Raw genomic sequence first — 8,537 nt, 5'->3', positions numbered from 1 at the left:
AATTAGTGTTAAATTAGTGCTGACGATACCGCATAGAAAGAAAATTAGTGCTATGTATAGTATGATAAAAATGAGGATCGATTGTTTTCTTTGATGACACCGCCATATTAGATTTTCGAATATATTTGGTCTACTGATAATGGCACTAATTTTCTTTTTATGCGGTATCTACAGCACTAATTTAGCACTACCTTTGTGTATAGGTTTCATGTCAATCGGTTGAGTGGGTTGGGCTAGCGTGAACCTAGCCCCACCCAGAATCGTTTTTGTTTTTTGACGTTTGTGTAACAGCACTAATTTTTTAACATTATAGGTCGTCAGCACTAATTAGGCATTAACTTTTGGCATATGTTTTATAATTTGCGCCGATGTGGGTGCGGCCAGGTTCACGTGAAGACAGAACCACCCACTTTTAATAATGGAACACTAATTTTGTAAACTATGCCAAAAAATAGTGCTAAATTAGTGCTGACGATACTGCATATAAAGAAGATTAGTGCTATATATCTTATCATAAAAATGAGGGATCTTTTGTTTTCTTTGATGATGCCGCCATTGAACATTTTCGAGTATATTTTGGCTTTCTGATAATAGGACTAATTTTCTTTTTATGCGGTATCGAGACACTAATTTAACACTAACTTTGGGTATAGTTTCATCTCGTTCGGTTGAGTGGGTGGGGCTAGCGTGAACCTAGCCCCACCCAGAATCTTTTTTTTTAAGTCTGTGTAAAGGCACAATTTTTTTAACATTACAGGTCGTCAGCACTAATTGGGCACTAATTTTTGGCATATGTTTTAAAATTAGTGCCGATGTGGGTAGGGCCAGGTTCACGGACATAAAGTGTTGCTATCAGCTTCTCATTGTAGGTAGTGTATATTTATAACAAAGGGGGTGCACGTGCACCTCCTAAATCCAGTCCTGGAAAAAAAAATATATATATATATGTGTGTGTGTGTGAGTGTGTGTGTGTGTATGTATGTATGTATGTATGTATGTATGTATGTATGTATTATGTATGTGTGTATGTATATGAAGAGAGAGAGGGCCCCCATGATGAATTCCCGCCTGAGCCCTTTATATCCCAGTCTGCCACTGTGCAGGTGGTCAATAACATAGTTCATATGAAATTTTATTTGTTGGAGGTGTTCATGAACAAGATGACAACAGCACAAGAGAGAGCGCAGTGCGTGGTGTGGTTGGTTGAGACTAAATCACCAATTACCGTGCAAGGGAACTGCAGACGAAACTAGCAACGGGACCCATAAGACGTAAAGACCATTAAAACATGGTTCGAGAAGTTTTTAGGCACGGAGAGCGTCAACCAACAGCCTGGCTCGGGCAAAGCACGAACGTCTGAGGAAACTGTGGATGAGGTCAGGGAGGCCTTCATTAGAAGCCCGACAAAGTCAGTTGGCATAGCGTCACGTGAGCTGAATATCTCACGTTCAACGGTCCATAATGTGCTCCATAAAAGACTGCATTGGTATGCATATAAAGTGCAAATCGTTCAGGCTCTACAGCCCAATGACCTACCAAAACGAACCAGGTTTGCAATGGAGATTCTGGAACGGGTCGAGGGTGATCCCGATTACTTGGGGAGGATGATCTTCAGTGACGAGGCAACCTTTTACACATCAGGCAAGATGGATCGTCACAATGTGCGCATTTGGAGTTCCAAACCCCCATACGTTTTTCGTCAATATGTAAGAGAGCGAGAAAGTGAATCTGAGGTGTGCTTAGGGACGCGACAGAATTCTCGGATCATTTTTATTCATGGAGCACACAATAACTGGTCCCGTTTATCTGGACATGCTTGAACACTTTGCTTTTTACAGATACTCCATTTGCAACCAAACATGATATTCCAACAGGATGGTGCCCCACCGCACTGGTGTTTAGATGTTCGTAGGGCTTTAGACCGAACGTTCGCACAGCGATGGATTGGATGCGTTGGACCCACTCCTTGGCCACCGCGAACTCCCGACATAACCCAAACATAAAGTCTGCACGTAATATTCCTACTCTTCGTCACAAAATTGAAGAGGCCATCAACTCGATAACACCAGACATGCTACACAACACATGGCGGGAGATTGAGTATCGACTGGACATTCTGAGAGCTACTAACGGGACCCAGTGCATATATAGACCAAAAAAAATTGTTTGAGTTGCTCTTAAACATGTCGCAAATCCTTATTCTCTGGCACTAATAGTTTCCATGCAACTAATATTTGTAATCAGAGAGGTTTCATGTGGACACCCTGTATTTTCCAACATAGAAATGTTCTTCTATTCTGAATTTAACTAGAAAAAGTGCTAAATAAGAGAGAACTATGATTGAAATAGAGGTAGTGGTGTCTGTTCAGATTTTCGTACTTAACTGCCATTTCAGATAATTTTAGATATTGTATCTTATTCAAAAAATAAGGACATACAACATTCAATACCAAATGTAAATTTTATGGTAAAAGTAGCTTCCAAGGCCTTACTGTCATCTCTTGCTTTTTAAAGATTAAGTTAAGTAAGTGAAAATATATAAATTTCAAGTCAAATATTTATTACAAGCAGGGATGTCCACAGGATTTTTTTTTCCAAGGGGGTAAAAAGACCGACATACAAGTGCACTCGACACATACACAAACACTTTGATGCACCCGAATGCTGGGATTGCCAACTTTTGAAAATTGAAATACTGAACACCCTCCTGGAGTAGTTACGTATACTCTTAAGAGTCTTCATCCCGGCGAAATTAAAATACCGCTAATTTTACAGTAATCATGTGATATCTTCAAATAGATAAAAGATAATTGAAATATGGAACAAGAGCGCCCTAGACAATATTATTTTGCGTGAGGTACCGTTATCACAAGCCACCTAGTGGCTTTCCGTTTTCAGCTGTTTAGAAACGCGAAAATAAATGCCGATTTTCAATCGAATCTCGAATCTCGCAGAGAAAGGAATACAAAGTAGAAACTGGATCCAACTGGCTAAGGATAGAAGTCAGCGGAGAGCTTTTGTGAACGCGGCATTGAACCTCCGGGTTCCATAGGCCATAGACTTAGTTAGTTAGATAGATGTAGCTGAGGGTGAACCAGTGCTAGCTGCGCTCTTGAAAATGTACTTTTGTTGACCTTTAGCAGTTTTGGTAGCTCAGTAAATATTCCTGCCTTCAACTCTTCAGCAAATTCCGCGCACGACAGGTTGATATCAAAGCGAATTATAAGCTCTGTTTTAACCATGTTAATCAACAAACGATTCCTTTCGTCACTCCAAAATAATCTGAATAGAACAAAGAATAGGACTAGTAAGACGAAAAAAATTACATTACACTTAACGTCCGGTTTTGAGGTCGTACCGGACACCGGACAAGGTCAAAAACCGAACTGTCCGGTAATATACCGGACAGTTGGCAACCTTAGTGGGAGGCTGCAAATTTCTTTACTGGGGAATTGAATAACTTTCCACAAAACTAATTGTATGTGGATCAGTAGCGTAGCCAGGATGTGTGTTTGGGGGGGGCCCAAGTGCTGTTATAGGTACATATAGAAACATTACAAACAAAGAAATATATAAACATAAAAATATATAAAAAATTACGAACGTCAAAGTATTGAAGTACATTGTCGGGCCTGTTTGGGGGGGGGGCCCGGCCCCTCTGGGCCCCCCTTCCCTACGCCACTGATGTGCATTGTATGTTCTAAATAGGTGAAATTAATCAAAATCTCCAAAGCGAAAGGTAAAATCTAAAACAGTTTAATTTCAGTACAAATTGTGTTCTACTGCTAACAAACAAGTTAAAACTTGTATAGAGCACACAGGCATAGCCACTGGATATTACTCATCATAACCATTCAGATAATTAACTTTTCTACAGTAATTTGAACTTCAAACACTAGAAAACTAATTAAATGAATTTAAAAGATAGTCATTCGAAAAGTGGCTGCATAAAACCACAAAATACTATTTTTTTTTCTATACACTGCAAAATGTATAAATTCTCCAAAATAGTGTGTCATCCTACACGCTATTTTCTTCATAACATTTTTTATCTCTTGCTAGAGGGAGCAATATGTTTGTTAGCTGTGGTAAGGAGGGCAACGCCCATTTAAACATATGAGATTTAATTAAGTAAACAATCCTACATTCTGTTTGACTAATTTAGTTTTATATATATATATATATATATATATAACTACAACTTTGTGCAATATAATATTTTGAGTCGGAAAATTAATCAATCTGCTAAAATTCGGTTTATTAAATCCAAATGAAATATACAAATTAAAAACTATTTAAATCTATTGTATTTCTTTGTACTTGACGTCACTGTAACGTGGTCACAAACTAGAAAATCAAATCATTTTAAGGTTAATAAAGGTGTACTTCAGCAACAGTTTAGCGTTAATATGTGGCGTCAGGGGACTCTCGATTCAGCCTTTCTGCTCTCATTTTTCCCAGGATACTTTGCGGTCGGTGACGTCACGTGGAGGTATCGCCAAAAATATTGTAAAACAAAGGATCTACCCATACCACAAAATCGTGTAGCCATACGTATCCTATGATTGGTGATTTTTCTTACCTGTGAAAGATTATTTTGGGTAATTTGTTCTCAATTTTATTTGTACATCCATACGTGCAGCATGTAACCATTGTATAATACAGGGTTCATTATGAAAGTAATGAGCATGATGCTACCCTGACTCAACAATACACCGCAGCGGTAGTGGGTGGTCTGTCCGTCCAAAGGCGCCCGGAGTCAGTCTGCTGCGAGCAGTGACACCGTGTGGATGTCGATCGGCGTGAAGCACGTTTTTACAAATTGTAACACGGCGCAATGGAGGGTTCGCTCGAACAACGCTACGCCATAAAATTTAGGGGGCGGGGGAGGATGAGGTGTGCCACTCCGCACTCTGCCTTTTGGATTCTGGATCGTATTCGAACATCCAGGATTCGTCTCCAGTTATGACCGAGTCTAAAAAGTCCGGATCACTTTCACACAATGCCAACTCCTTGCAGCGCAAAACTCGAAGTTTTTGTTCGTTCGTCAACACCTTCGGCACAAGCTTCGCACAGACCTTTCGCATTTGCAGGCCCTCGGTCACTATCCCATGTACCGCAAATGTTGACATGTTTAGAGTGTCCGCGATTTGTTGAGTGCTCACACGCCGGTCTGAGCACAACTTCATGCACACGGTTAACGTTGTCGTCGGTCCTGGCCGTTGTTGGGCATCCAGAACGGGGCTCGTCAGCGACCTCCTCCCGACCCTCCTTGAACGACTTGTGCCATTTTCCGACCTGGGATCTTGACAAACACTCCTGCTTGTAGGCCTCTTTCAGCATCTGGTAAGTTTCCGTAGCATTCTTACCCAACTTGACGCAAAATTTTATGGCGTAGCGTTGTTCGAGCGAATCCTCCATCGCGCCGTGTTACAACTTGTAAAAAAATGCTTCACGCGGATCGACAGCCACACTCTGTCACTGCTCGCAGCAGACTGACCCCGGGTCCAGTACTTTTTCCGCGCCGGCAGCGCGCGTTGCGGTGGATTGTTGAGTTAGGGTAGCATCATGTTCATTACTTTAATAATGAACCCTGTATAAATCTGAAGCAACCACTTAAATTAAAATGAACGACAGACACACTACATGTCTACATATGAGTCGTTAGATGGCAGAGTGATGTAACCCAGTTTCGAGACGTTGTGAGATGTTGATACTCTTATTAGATTTGATTGATTTGATTTGATTTTAGTTTAGCGTCCCTTTCAGCAGCGAGGCTTTGTGAGACGTGGACCTACTAATTAACGTGGAATCCGAACCACATGAGCTCCAGCCGGGAATCGAACCCGGGTCTCCCACATCGAGATAGAAATAGAGGACAAAATATGTTCTTTGTGCTGCCATCTTTTGGCCTATGGTCTGGTCTTTTCACTACCTCTGGTGCTTGAGGCCCCGGGTTCGATCCCAGCCCCCGCCAAGTGAACTTTGTGGTGGACAAACACCGCGTGCGTGGGTTTTCTCGGGGTTCTCCCGTTTCCTCCCACTTTCTTCATTCCACCCTTTCATTCATTACTCATCATCACCGTCTCCTTTAGCCTAACCGGCATAACCTTGGGACGTAAAACTCAAAGATTTCATTTCATTTTTGGTCTTTTCACTCTGAGATACGCAACTTTGTCATCCAGCAGGTTATAGTTCCAAGTTCACTGAAATGACTTAATGCCTTTTTTTCTTTTTTTTTTTTTTAAGAAAAAATTATTTACTCCACTTCGCCATCCAACACCTCATATGAAGGTCGCAATGTTTTCAGCCAACATACATGGCAGTCATTCAGTTACCTAATAGGATGAAGATATGAATGTGGGCAGATCCTCTATTTTATAACATCCTTGGGGTATCGCGAGGTATCGCTCAAGAGAACAAGTAAAATACTGCATACGCAATTACGATAGTTGATATCAAGGATGTTATAAATAGAGGATCTGCCCATACGTATCGTCATCCTATTAAATCGATGAAACCAAAAAACAACAGAGCATTGGCTACTCTCGTTTCCACCATCGTCTGATTGTCTACTTTCGTTTCCGCCATGATTGTTGGCTCAAAACATTGCAATCCGGGCGGAGTGGGCAGAGTAGGGGTGACGAAACTGTGACGTATGGCTTCAAGATTTTGTTGAAAGGGCAGATCCTCTATTTTATAAGATCCTTGGTTGATATACTGTTTCATGGACAAAAGTTCCTCCACAACACGTCACGGACAGGGAGCCAATCAGAACGCTACACGAGAACTGGGGCTACCTGTTATTTTATATACCTTGAGGTGGCGTACAAAAATCAAGTTTTAAATTAACAAAGAGAATAGTTTTTTATCTTTCTTTTTTTTTCGAGAATGAGAATTTACACTCATCCACATAATTTTGTTTATCTTGAGCTCTTTTGATTGGTTTATGCCTTATCTTTGGACATTTTGTTTCGCTTAATGTTAAAATAATGTTCTAAAACTAACCAAAGAAAATAACAGAAAATAACAAAATCGCAGTAAGGTTACACATCTCATAAATTAAGTGAATTACTAAATACAGTTATAGCGTGTTACCTTCTGGGTACAGTTTTTGTGCAGACACGTTTCTTGCAATCACAATACCTCCTTTCCATTTTACTCAGGTTGTTACATCTTTATACATAAAGAAATGACTTTTTCGTCCAAATACCTTTGGTTGCATGTGCATTGTCAAAGAGGAAAAGGAAAATGTTGTTGAACCAGTTCCAATTTGTAAGCTTCTATAAGGTAAAACACAAGCTGTTTGGAAGCAATTGCAATAGAGAGAGGATTTATCAATGAGAAAGTCAGAACTTTGAAATCGCGTTCTGACATCATTGACCACGGTCAGATTGTCGTGGTTAAACTATGGAAAATGTGTGCAGTAGTAAGTTTCAAATAAGCATAAGGAGATATACAATTTAACGGCGCATAGATGTTATTCGAATTTACTATAAATATTAGTGTTCAATTTGACAGTTCCCCCAAACGTAGGGTTGCCAACAACCGTCCGGTATTTTACCGGACAGTTCGGTTTTTGATCTCAGTGTCCGGTGTCCGGTACAACCTCAAAACCAGATGTTAAATGTCCGGTATTTTTTATTCTTACTAGTCCTATTCTCTGTTCTATTCAGACTATTTTGGAGTGACGAAAGGAATCGTTTGTTGATGAACATGGTTAAAACAGAGCTTATAATTTATTTTGATATCGACCTGTTGTACGCGGAATTTGCAGAAGAGTTGAAGCCAGGAAAATTTACTGAACTTACCAAAACTGCTAAAGGTCAACAAAAGTACATTTTCAAGAGCGCGGCTAACACTGCTTCACCCTCAGCTACATCTTCCAATTAAATAATGTATCCAGATCCCAGTAAAAGTATGTAGGCATTGTGAGACATTACCAGCCCCAGCGATGCCGGTAAGACTTATTTTTCAAGTATATTTTGTGCATGCCATAATCATATTGCCAATTATATTTGCTTTGCTGCTTTAAATGTGATGTATTATTGATGGTAGACTATAAAATTTACATGTGCCGACTTAACCAAAACGGGAATAAGTGAGTTTAATAAATGGTTCAAAAGTAACTAAAGTTATTAAATTCGAACTCCGAATCGCTCAATTTTATGTGAAGTAACCACTTTCCGGTTGTCCCCAACGATGATGATACAATCTTAAGAGTATATGTATTCTAGGAGGGTGTCCGTTATTTCCATTTTGAAAAGTTGGCAACCCTACTCAGACATGTTTTGTCGAGAAATGGTGATATGAAACGGCCGCCCAGATTATGTGATCTCTCCTCCTGAATTATTTTCTATAGGATTATCTTAAGTAGCACAGCTATGAGAATAAGCCACGAATAATTCGCAAACTGAAAGAGGACATTGAAGACACTATTCAAAGTTTCGCCGCGCAATATTTGTGCGAAACTAGTGCAAGATTGCACTTTTAGAATCTATTTCAGCCACTGAAACAGAAGACGACACTTCATTATC

This window comes from Thermobia domestica, chromosome 18 (genome assembly GCF_964235325.1).
Source record: "Thermobia domestica chromosome 18, izTheDome1.hap1.1, whole genome shotgun sequence".
Lineage (NCBI taxonomy): Eukaryota > Metazoa > Arthropoda > Insecta > Zygentoma > Lepismatidae > Thermobia > Thermobia domestica.
This window is presented reverse-complemented; position numbering follows the sequence as displayed.